This window comes from Falco peregrinus, chromosome 6, assembly GCF_023634155.1.
Source record: "Falco peregrinus isolate bFalPer1 chromosome 6, bFalPer1.pri, whole genome shotgun sequence".
Taxonomy (NCBI): Eukaryota; Metazoa; Chordata; class Aves; order Falconiformes; family Falconidae; genus Falco; species Falco peregrinus.
Genome location: NC_073726.1, coordinates 79,089,408 through 79,102,255, shown reverse-complemented (window position 1 = coordinate 79,102,255; position 12,848 = coordinate 79,089,408). Strand labels below are relative to the sequence as shown.

The window sequence follows — 12,848 nt, the reverse complement described above, 5'->3', positions numbered from 1 at the left end:
GCGGCCCGGTACCGGGGATCCTGATGGAGTGGGACTGGGAGAAACTTCCCCCTCCTCAGCCGCTGGGACCTGTCCCTGGCTAAGGGGGGGGGGCTACCCCGGCCTGGGCAGCCGCCAGCGCACACCCACGGGGCAGCGAGGGGAAGGGGCCACGCTGCCCCGCCACGGAGAACCCCCACCCCGCCGGCGACGGCCCTGAGGTGCCGGGCTGGGGGGTGGGGGGCGGCCCTGAAGTGCCGGGCGGGGGGTGGGGCGGGCTCGCCCCGCCCCGCGGCTCCGCCCTCTCCCCGCCCCTCTCCCCGCGGGCCCTCGCGCCGGGGAGCGCGCGCGCGCGCGCGCTCCGGCACTTTGTTGTTCTCTCGCCCGGCGCGGCGGCGGCGGCGGCGCAGTGCGCATGCGCGGGCCGCAAGCCTTCACTGCCCCCGCTCCTCCCCTCCCTCCCCCTGCCCCCCGCTCCATCCGGGCACCGCCGAATTAGCATTGGCAGCCGAGGCACAACTTTTTCCCCAGGCAAAGTGAAATCAAGGCGCGCACTCCGAGGAAATATAGTCCCTCCCGTTTTCAGCCCTTGCCGTCCCCATTGGCGGGGGCGGCGGGGCGGCGGGAGGCGGCGGAACGGCTGCGGGGCGGAGCGGGGGCGGCGGGGGGGGGCGCGGGGGCGCGCGGGCGGGGGCGCGGGGGGAGGGGCCCCCCTACTTTGGCGGAAAGTGAGTGATGAGTCTGTGTCCCCAGCAAAGAGGCAAAGAACTTGCTTTGCAGACTGAGTAGTTGTTTCTTTCGCTTGTTGTTGTCGCTTTTTTTTAATATTATTATTATTACTGCCATTCCTTTTTCCTTTTTTTTTTTTTTTTTAATTTTTCCTGGCTTTTCTTTCTTTCCCTCCTTCTTTTTTTTTAATTACTTTTTTTTTTTTTTTTTTTTTTCCGTGGAGGGAGGGGTGGCTGCCTGGCTGGCTGGCGGGTCGGTTGCAAAAAGCGAGAGAGAAAAAAAAAAAAGCCAAAAAAAAAAAAAAAAAAAAAAGAAAGGGAGGGGGCAAAAAAAAAAAAAAGCAAGCCAAACAAAACCAAACCAAAAACCAAACCAAACAAACAAACAAAAAAACTTCATTCGGATCTGAAAGTGGCAGGAAAGTGCCTGGCAAGTTGCAGGGATGGAGCTACACAGCTTGCAAGAGGCGTTAAAAGTGGAAATCCAATGTCATCAGGTAAAAAAAAATAAAATGATAAGCAAATAAAAAATGCTTTTCTATCCCCGGTGCTTTTTAGAGGGAGAGGAGGATCGGAAGGGAGCCAGTGTTGCATGCTTATCAAGTAGCCTTTGCTTCTTGTCGCAGGGTCTATCGATCAGGGGAGGGGGGGGAGCGGGGCCGGGGCCGGGGCGGCGGGGGAGGCCGGGGCCGCGGCGGGGGCCCCCCCCCGGGCCCCCCCGGCCCCCCGCGGCAATGGCGAGCACTTCGCCAAAGTAGTTTTGCGGCTTGTTTGGCTGAGTTTTTTTGTGTGTGTGTGCGTTGTGGAGATGCGGACTTAACGTTGCGGTGGGTGCTTGTGCGAGTGTGTGTGTGTGTGTGCGTGAGTGTGAGCGAGTGTGTGCGAGTGTGTGTGCGTGTGTGTTGGAGAGATTAGGACGAGACTTGAATATTTATGAGCTTTGCTTGAAACTGACTCGCAGTGTTTACTTGCCTCTTTGTTCCTTACCCCCCTCCCTCCCCCGTCCACACACATACATACATTTAAAAAAATCCATTAAACTTGAAACAGTTTCTAATTCCTCCTTTTTTGGGGGTGATTTTTTTTTTTTTATAGAAACTAGTTGCACAGATGAAGCAAGATCCACAGGTAAATGCAGATCCTTTTTTTTCTCTTCTTCAGTATTTTATCCCCGCTGTAATAAGCGCAGTTGTGCTGGGACAGCAGGATGAGAAACTTTATCAGTAAGAGATCTCATTTTGTAGTCTGCACTGAGCTTTCTTACTAAGGAGGGTATTTTGTGTGTGCATGCTTTCGTACGGCTTTGGTGGAACGGTTTTGCCTTTGAACAATTTCTAGATCGCAAGTTTATTCATTACAGGGGTTAGTTTACACTTTGCCTTTAATATGCATCTTATTGCCGTTTTTGCAGAACGGGGATCTTAAGAAACAAATCCATGAAAGGCAATCAAGAATAGCAGCTCTTAATGAGAAACAAGTAAGGAACAGATCGATTCAGTTGTGTTTGTTTTTTCTTTTTGTTTTTACAATGCACTATCTAAACATCCGAAAAGTGTCTGCGTTAGCTGAAAAATACCGACAGCGGAGAATATAACATCCTTTTTCCTAAGCGTAAAGTAAGAAAATGCATGTTTTCAAAATGAGGTCGGATTCTCGGATGTCTTGCTGGGGTAGAGAATGATTTTAGTACTAGTACTAAAAAGATAAGCAGTAGTTAAAACGTAAAAAAAAAAAAAATGAGGCGTCCATTTTGAGTTGGTCGACATGTTTTAGGAATATGGAAAATTCTCCTGTCTTGGGCTACTTTGTGCACTTCCGTGCAATGTGCAGAGCAAGAGTTGGGAGGGAGGAGGCTGGAGCCCAGTTTGGAGCCATTTCTGGGTTTGATTACAAAACTGATTTTTATTGATCACTTTATTTTATTTCTTTTCTTCTTTTTTTTTTTTTTTTTTTTCTCCCTCCCCACTTGCCTTTCTCTTCCCTTGGTCTGATCTGACGTGTTAGCTTTTGATTCGAGTTCACTTAGGCACTTTCACTTTTTTCCCCCTTCCAAAAATACGAATAAAAACAGATTAACCTGTTTCAGCTGCCGGGGTGGGGGGGGGGTGGGGGGGTGGAAGAAAAAAAAGCCGGAGGAGGGGAACAAAACAAATCAGAAACCTTCCTTCCTCCCTCTCCCCCCTTCCCCCCTGCCCTCCCCAAACTTTCTCATCTCTCTTTTTGTGCCGAGTGACCCCCGGGCCCGCTGCTCCGCCCGTGACCCGCTCCCCGCCCCCCGGGAGGAAAGTTGCCGGGCGCGGCGGGGGGCGGCGGGCGTTCAGCACCGCGGACAGCGCCGCGCCGCCGGGCGCACGCTCACGCCGGCACACTCGCACTCACACTCCGCGAACTGCCCGCGCCCCCCCCCGCTCTCCTGTCCCCGCTCCCACCACTTGCCGTGCGGGAAGGGCACTTGACAAAGCCGACGGGAGACCTGCCGGCTCGACCCCCCCCAGGGGTGAACTTTCACTCTCCACACCCTCCTGCCCCCCCCCTCCCCCACCCCCCCACCTCCCCGGGGGGCCGGCGCGGCCGTGCTGAGCTCCTCTCCCCGTCCCTCGGCTCCCGGCCCCGCCGGCGGCGGGAGCGAGCGCCGTTCCTCCGGAATGCAGCAGCCCTTTCAGCACCAGGGCTGGGGACAGCGCCTGCGGGGCGCCGGGCTGCCAGCCCCAAAGCCGCCTCCTCCCTCCCTCCCTCCCTCCCTCCTGGCGAGGGACCGCCGGGGGAGAGGGGAGAGGGGAAGGGGGCACGTGTGCGATTCCAACCCTTTTTTCCTTTTTGTTTTGTTTTGTTTTGTTTTGCTGGAGTTGTGGTTAAAGTTGAAAAGTGATCCGTGCATATATAATCTGTGCCCATAGGTGATGGTGATTATATGCCACCCTTTTCCTCCCAGTTTATTGTAATCAGAATTTGTCAGCACTCTCAATTTGGTAGTGGAAGCTTCCATTTTGTGAGGAAGGGGTGTTGGTTTCTTCTAACATGGAGAAAAGTCTGCAGAGTTTGAAGGTGGGGGATGGGGCCCCATTCATGCTGAACATTACCATTTTGATTGCTTTGATGCCATTTTTGGAGGGGGGAGGGGATAGAATACCCTACTCAGCAGAGCACAAAGATGTTTAATCACTGTATAGAATCAAATCAGATACTTTCTTTTTTAAAGCAAATCTGACACTACATGATAGCTAAGGGCTGTTAGTCCTTTTTTTGCAGTGTAAAACAGCAAGTTGTTGACTCTAATACTACTATACTGAGTAGAAGATTTTTTTTTTTTTAAACAAGGTAACAGCCTTTACTGCAACAATGCATCTTTATGTGTTCTTTCTTCAATATGGAAATAGTTTTACTGTTCTAAGTGGGTATTTAGGACATACATTTGATCATTTTCCACTGTATTGTAGCAACTATTTCAAGGCTGTTTAAATTTTTATGATGATAGTAAATGAGAAGCTATTTATTATGTGTCATGTTGGAATTTAGATAAGGCAGAGAGACACATTTGAAAATACAGTTTGAATGTTCTGATTCAGCTTGGTGAAAAAAGGTTTTTGCTAAGCTTGTGCAACATATTTATGTACAATCCAAACTAACTAGTGAACAATTGTCGTATATTTATGAGTTACCCTCCTCATAATCTTATAAATAAATCTGTAAACTATGAAGTAATTAAACATAAAATACTAAAATTGTGCAAACAGCAAATCTGGCCTAACAGGAAACCTACTGTTTTTAGGCAAAATCCTAGTTTTCTTCTGCTGATATCAACATCCTGTGCAACAAGAGCTTATAAATAAGAGTAGCCAGTGATGTGGTGTCCTCTGGCTCCAGACTGCCACCTCTGGAGGTCTAAACTGAAATCTTTCTTGGGTCACAAGTGGAATGAGCTTGGAGGTCTTAGCTGTTGACCAAGTCACAAAACCATTGTGTAACTTTACAGACTTGCTATAATGGTAGTTGCTCCTTAGGTAATAGCTTATAAATGAACTATCAGTTCTTGAGGACATGAAGAAGGTGCACTGAAGGCTGCTGAGACAATAGATAGGCTAATGTTGGAGCCGTTGAGTGGTTTCAAGCTCTTACTTTTGTGGCTATAGCAAAACACTGATGTAAACTTAAGTAGGCAGTGTAAATAGGTAGGTTATTTTTACATACGTATTTACATTCCTTCCCTCCTAGCCCCCCCGAAGATTTGTTTAGGCACAACTAATTCATAATTCAATAATGTATACCTTTGATTGTGCATGCACTGAATACAAAAGATGCTGAAATTGCATTTCAATTAAACTGCACATGTGGGTGATGAAACAGATAGTAAAATGAATGGATGATCACATCATCCACATCTGTTAGAAATATAGCAGGAGTGAGTGTTATTTTTCAGTACCTCTATTCATCAGTTTTCCATTGTAGCCATTGGCATTTGTGGCAATATTTCCTTTTCTTGAAAGTTACAAATAAAGACAGAAAGAACTGAATGACAAACTCAACTTTTGGTGCATGAGGTAAATGTATAAAGTAGACTTTTATGCACAGTGGGATTTTAAGTTGCAACTTAAGGATCCCATGCCAGTCATAGATGTTTCTTTTATGTTGGTGGTTTAGAGAAATACGGAATTCAATGTAGTTTTAATATTTTCTCAGTGTTTTCAAATAAGTACTCTAGAATAATAATTTTCATTGTTGAAATGGTGCAGCTTCAATCAGTACTTAGTTTGGCATCCAACTCAGAAAGACAAAAGTTAGACTTTTGTTAGAAGTGTATCTTTCATATACTATATTTTTGATGAATTGTAATAGCATTTGAGAGTGGGTTACCTCTTCTTTAACAAGATATGATGTGTGAAGACTCCATTAGTTGGTCCAGTGGTTTTACACCTTCAATCTACAGCACATGCAGAGCAGCGGTAACATTTTTATCTAAATTGTCAAGCAACAAGCATTTATATGTAAATAAAAGAGCTATCATAAGAGCCAGCGTTGGCCTTAAAAGCACACCAGAGGTGCTCTGCTGCACATGTTTCTTGCTTTCTTTATGTCCTTAAAGAGTCATTAAGGGCCTTTTAATTTTGGAAAGTTGTGTCTTATTAATTAATAGATCAAGATAAACGAATAAACAAAGCTTTAACCTCCAGTTGGAAGTTACTTGTTACTGACGTAAGTATTGGGTGGTAGACCAGGTCTTAAAAATCAACAATGAGCATGTGTGGGCTACTATATTTTCAACTGCGATGAACTCTGAATTCACACAGCCTGTCCTGGAGCGCAGTAATAAAAATATGTCTTCCTGAAAGACATTATGTATATGCCATTCACTTGTGCACTGCCTCATTTCTTTACCATAATTTACTATCTATGCAGAAAATCAACATTAGTTTCAAGCAGACTCTCCCAGCCTGTGTTATTGCTCATTTGTATTTTTGGGTAGTATATCTGAAATTAAATCGCTGACTGTATTTTGCCTGTGGTGATCACCAGCAAAGACTGTTTGTGGAAAGTGTTAGAATTCTTTAATTTTAAGTACAGTTCTTATGCAAGTTGTTGGAAATGATTTAGCTCAAGATGTCTGGTTTTACTGGTGTTGTATCTTTGTTTTGGGGAAAAAGAGGAAGTGTTTTTTTGGTTTGTTGAAATTCATGCTGCGCTGTATCTGGAAATGGCAGCATTGTTTACACATGTTAAAGGGTAAATTATTGACATTTGCCAAAGCTCAGTATTTCATATGGCTTGGTACTTTCAAAATTGTTGAAGTAAAATATGGGTTATAAGCTTCAGTGAAAACTAAGATAAAACCTGAAAGGCATTTCCAAATCAAGTTGAACCTCCTGTCAAACTCTGTCCCAAGGTACATAGAGCATCTGGTTTGTCATGGCAAGAATTGCGTCTATGTATGACTTGCTGAAGTTGAGAGAGGCAGGGTGATGAGCTCCCAGTTGAAGTATTAAACTTTTCAATTACTGAGTTGAGTCTTTAAACACAAAGACAACCAGTATTAAATACAGGCTTCACTTTGCAGTTCTTCCACACACTGAGGTCCTTCTGACTTTACTGGGAAACCTGAACAACTGCAGAGTCAAATGAACTTACTGGCTCAAAGTAAAGATTAGTTCTGGATTGTAATTCAGAAAGCTTTGGTTCTTTTTTTTTTTTTTTTTTTAATTGCTAGAATCAATGAGTAATTTATTGGTTGCTTTGCCATCTGTAGAAAAAGTGACAAAACTGAGGAAGAATTTACCTTCAGCTCCTTGGAGAAGAAACTTGGGAATATAGTTTGCATAATGGCAATCCTAGCGTTCTGTTTGTGCTTTCAGTAATACCATATTGAGATTCCCTGTTCATATTGGAGGAAAAGGGTAATAAAGGACATTTCCACAGAGGTGAAACACAATGGCAATATGTATACTTGTGGCTTTCTGCCTTCCATTAGGTTGCCCTTATAAGATTCATGGAAATTGCACATCCATAATGAAAATGTGTACTGGAGGGGGTTAGAACCACCTTTTGTTTGGGAGCTGCTTGACTGGCATGTGAAATACTATTTCATTCCAGCGTTTTTCTTTGACTGTACACTTTTCTGTACTTGTACAGTATATCACTTGGCAGGGCTAAGAGTTGAAAAGTGAATGTTACATTCATTGTAACCATTTTAAAGAGTTCACTTTGATATTTTAGCCACTTAAAACACCTGCTGTCAGAACAGTACAATTGATTTCAATTAACTTTGAATTTCCTCAATAAGATGACTCTTATAATAACTCCAGTAATCCCATGATGCCTCATTAGAGGAGCTGGCTATGATGATTATCCCTGTGATTTAGCAATTTTTTCCTTACAATGCCTTTGTCTATTCAGAAAAAGGAATTATGCCAACAATACCTTTTTATTTCACTTCAGGTTTTACACCAACGGTACTTGCTACCTGTTACACATTGTAAAATATCTAATTTATACTCACAGCAAACAGCTATTTGTTCAGATATATGTGATACTTCGGTAGGGAGACCCTTTCAAAGAAACTTTAGTACTGTATAGGAACTCTACATCTTGGAGTTGGAATTTGTTATAATTTTTTAGTAGATGCATGGACAGTTAGAAGTGGTACTTCTGTAGGAGTCTTTGTCTAGAGCTCTGGTTTAATGGAACACATTCTCCACTGTTTTATGCTGTGTGTGCAGCTCATCCAGAACAGTGTATCATGTCAGGGGTTTATACCAGTTCACCTTGTTTCAGGATCTGGTCCGTGGACTAATTCTGCCTGTGGAAGAAACAGGGAATAGGTCTCTAAATGTCTCCTTTCCATAGCGTGATGGTAGAGTAGGGGTTTTGAATGGTGTTTTTAAATCACATTTCCAATAGGATCCTGCATCACTCCAAACACTTCTGGTATGTTCAAGTGCAGAAAATCCCTTTTCAGCTCATTCCAGATTTGATTTTTAAGTTGAAAGCATGAAGGCGTATAAAGGCACGTTAATACAGAGTTACTTTTAACTTTTCCCTCTATGCCTTTCTCTTTGTGATCAAAGATAAAACATGCAGTATTTTTGTACTTGATTATAAAATCATAGCTCCCTCTCCCCTCCACCCCCCAAAACAAAATCTGAAGCATCAACACAATTTCTAATCAATAGAGTTAAAGGGTAGAACTTTGCAAATCGATAAGACAAGGCCGTGGAAAATGGTATAAGTGTGGTGACGATGTCAAAGAGGGCAATTTGTACACGCAGAGTAGTTGGAGGTAAGGGAAGTATGAAAATGGGCTGCAAGTTTCAGATAAGAACAAAGAAGAACAAAAAAAGAATTGGACTAATTGAAATGCAAATTTCTCTTTCTGCCATTAAAGTAGACAGTTATTTCAACCTAACAGACTCAAAATTGGTCTGTCCAGTCCTTATCGTTGAATCACCTTAAACACACTTCCCTTATATGCATGTATATAAATACATGTACAGTATTTTTCTTTTCTTTTTTTTTTAACTTAAGGTGGTACTACTTTTTTTATTTGGAAATATTCTTCTTGCGCCAAAATGCACTTCCTTAAACATGCTTTCTACTCACCCCCCCACCCCCCTGCCTCCCTTTTTTGAATCAGCTACTTATTGTTATGTAGTAGCAATTTCCAGAGTGTCATATGAAATTGCTGATGCGGCTTAGTTCTAGCTACAACCTGCAACTGCCAATAGTAAGCATCTATTGAAATCTAATATGTATCACAGGGCTTTTTTGCACATGTACAGGCAGACCTTTCTGGTTAATATACAGAGACAGTGGAAAAATAGAGGAGGATGTATTTTATTTTTTTAACCGATGGAGGAGCTAAATATATACACAAGTTAAATATTTATGCTACAAAATGACCCTTTTGACTGAATGGAAGTAAACCAGTGAACTGGCCCTAAATGGGGCTGAAGTAAAATCAAAACACTAAGTACCTGGGAACTCTGTAAATGTGAGGGGTGGTGTTAATTTGACATTTTGAGGGGCAATCTTATTTTCAGAGTTGGAATTTAGCCGTAAGAGCCTAGGCACTGAGGCTGTGGCAAGAACAGTGTGTTCACCTGAAAGTTTGTCTGATTGCTTGCATTTAATCAAGAGAATACAATTGGACTTGAAACCGAAGTTAAATCTGTACACTGTATAGGTTGTTTTCCTTTTCACATTGATTTACCTTGATCACGTTCGTACTTTGTGATGTAGCTTACCTCTTATCCAGAAAGAAGGAATGGAATAACCTTTTTGCGCAAACTCAGCCATTGATGACAAATCTTAGAAGGTTACAGAAAGTGAAAATGTATATTACGTTTTTATTAACATGAGTCAAGTGAGAGTCATTGATACTTTTGACATGCAGCAGAGATTAACCTGCATTTTCTGTAATTTTCCATTTTTCTAAAGCGCTTTGAATCAGCTAAGATTGCCTAAAGATTTATTGGTGAACCAAAGCTTTTCTAAGAATGAGAAAGACGAGGGAAGCTTCCATTCTTAGAAATGTACAGACTTGAGTGTCTCTGTGTATAAATGTGCTTGTGTGTGTGGTTGGGTGTGAGCATAAGGTCTTTCTCTTTGATATCATTCAGGCAGAAAGCCAATATGCGCATGTAAATGAGCCTGAAAATGTAATTAAAAATATATACATACTGAGGACTGTGATACAGAATTTAATATGAGATGCAGGTTACAAAGTGACAAGTAACATTTCCTATATAATCACTGTTACTAACTCTCATCTGTGATTTATGCATCTCATGCGTTATTAAGTGCCAAACAGATAAATGAAATTATTTCTTTAGATATAATTTCACCACAATGAGTGAATGCAAAGTACGCCTTGCTGATTCTTTTCCCTTCAACCAAAACAGAAGCCAAAATACACTTGCCATGAAGATGTTACTACGGAGACTAAAAGTATTTTATATAAGGTCAGATAAAGACCTCTTTGATAGCACATCTTTCCTGGCAATAAAAAGTGACAGAATAAACTTGCGTCGTTAGTATATTAAGATCAAGGAAATTCTGCAAATCATTAACACACATCTAAGAACTCATATACAGATGGACAAAGATAAAGATTGCCAGGTGAAAGACATAAACATTCTTGGCCTTTATTTCAGTGTAGATAACAAAGGCTCGCAATAAAATCTTAAGTGAGAGGCATCTTAGAAACTCCAAACTTTAGGCAAGATGCCAGTTTTCTTTGCCTGAAAATATTTTCCGAAAGTTAGGTTAGAGTGCTGCGTGCAGAAGCTGACATTTCTGCTTTCCAGCCTGGGGAGAAACTACTTGGAAAAAGCTTTCTTTTGTATTTAAAAATAAAAGTGGAATCCAGATGTATTTCTATCAACAGCTCCATAGCCCATAAATATATACAACCTAAGCCAGTGCCTTATTTACGTTATTTTATTAACATTCTTTGCTGAGTGGGCTTGAATGGAGCACAATCTCTCATATAGAGGATCTAATTATAAACACAAGGGACAGAACCAAATAAGCAGTCTTTAAAGGGAAAAGAGTCTGGCAGCTTTGTTTAAAGTGTCCTTTAATGAACTTCTTTAGCAGCTTGTATCTTAGCAACACATTTTATTACATACCAGTGTGGGAGAAGCAGTTTGCAGATGGAGTTGCACACAGTAATTTATTTCCCCCCTTTCCCCCCCGCCCCCCCCTCCCCCCTCTTTTTTTTTTCCCCTGCTTCTCTGTGGTGACTCAACTGGAATGTGCAGAGTAGCTTTTCTAACACTGATAGCTCACTCGAAATCCCTGATTGGTTCATTTGTATCTGTTCTATTTTGTTAGTTGATGAAAAAGGCATTTAGTATGGTAAATGCGTAGTGATTTTGCTTGCTCTTAGAAATTCAGATATGACTGTTTTGAATAGGCATGGATTTAAATTAAAAACAACCCAAGCTTCTTTCAATGCACTTTTTTCCTTGTATGTGTTCTACTCCGCACTAGTCCTTGTTGCTTACACGGACGAGTTTCCAGATTTGTAGGGTATTTACTCTCCGCTGTTACATGGGGTTGTTTTAATGTATCGCCTTTCACTCCTCTAAAACTAATTGGAATACAGCAGTGACAAGAATATTTACAGTCTTTTTGCTTTCTTCTTAGAAAAAGCCTGGCACTTAAACTGCAAATATATAAAAAAATAACTGTTGTTTTAAACTCAATTGAAATACTGCACTACTGTCACTCCTTCAAATAACCTACAGTGCTTATGTTTGTTGAAAGAAATACTTTCTGTTGCCTCCATTACTAATTGCAGACCAACTTCTGCCTGTATGTTTTGAGTGAAAAAGTATGAGTAGCTTTTTTCAGTAGGGTCTGTTGAGGAATGTGGTACTACGTAAGATGTGTATGAGCAACAGAATCTAGACTTCATTATTTTTTTCTCATAAATTAAAGGGAAAAAAAAGCCTTTTATGAGCAAGCTAAATACTGTTCAACTCAATTTACATTTTCTGCTGGCTAGGCATGTGTAAATCCAGAAATATATTTCCCTGGAGTTCACTGGAGATACCCAGAGTTTGCACTGGTATGAAAAAAATCAGAATCTGGCCAGAGGAAGAAAAGCAGGTGAGAAGAGGAGAGGGCAGATGAAGGCAGTCCAGAGCATTAGGAGAACCCACAGAAGATGGAGGTTGTTGGCTTAGAGATACTGCTCTTGGGGATGGTTTCATTAAACTTCTGTTAAGAGCTAATATGTTAGGGGTTGTTATTAAAAAGACTTACCCCATCCATTTCATAAAATCATTGATATTTGCAAGAAGGTAGGAGATTTGTTTTTGAAGAGATTGAATTGTTTCTTTGCTCTTAACATTAGTAAAATGTAATTCCATTAACTGGCAAACTGTTACATTCCTTGAGTCCTTAGTTCAAAACAGAACTTTCTTTTCACTCCAAAATAAGGATGGGTGGATGAATTTGACTCATTTTCTGTTTGCAGTATGTCAGGTATCTCAGTATCTCAGCCTTAGTAGGAGCATAAAAGAAGTCCTTTGAACTTTAAAACCAGGAAGTGTACCACAAATGGAGGAGTAAAAGTCACAGTCCCACCTACCTTTAAATGCTGTGATATTAGATCCAAAACAGAAGGATGTCCTCTGAAGCCAAAAGCGATTAAATTGCCATGTGATTAACTTACTTTTTTCTTTTGCAATTCTGTTCACTGTTTATTAACTTAAATTGGATTGAAAAAACTCTAAGCTGGGGGAATGCATCAGAATCTTGCACAATCACCAGGATTAATGATGACAGCCTGAACTGTCGAACAAGCTAAATCATGAAATTCGCAATATTGCTAGACAAAGGGTTATATGTTTTTCTGCAGCTGTATTGGCCATAACAGAAGGGACTGGCAGTTTCTGGTACAATTCGTGTGCTGTCATGAGAAACAGTATTTACACCATGCACAACATCTGAAAACCATGTCTCAGGGTAATTTTTTTTTTAATGTGGAAGTGCTGAGGATATTTAAGTGAGGTGTAGAAGCAAGAGTCTTAACATATTTTGAAATTTCCTTTACAAATGTTGCAGTAACAGAGAACAGAATGGAGAACTTAATTATTTTCCGTAGCATTTAGGAAGCAGTTAGGAACCTGTGTATCAGATTGG

The 12,848-nt window shown here is 41.6% G+C and overlaps 1 long non-coding RNA gene across 1 annotated transcript; it reads left to right on the top strand.

Moving 5' to 3' along the window:
- Positions 1 to 1,048: 1,048 nt before the first annotated feature.
- LOC114012718 (uncharacterized) lies at positions 1,049 to 2,185 on the top strand. Its single transcript, XR_003555375.2, has 3 exons — positions 1,049 to 1,204; positions 1,803 to 1,835; positions 2,119 to 2,185. It is a non-coding gene; the product is annotated as an uncharacterized LOC114012718 (long non-coding RNA).
- The last annotated feature ends 10,663 nt before the right edge of the window (positions 2,186 to 12,848 follow it).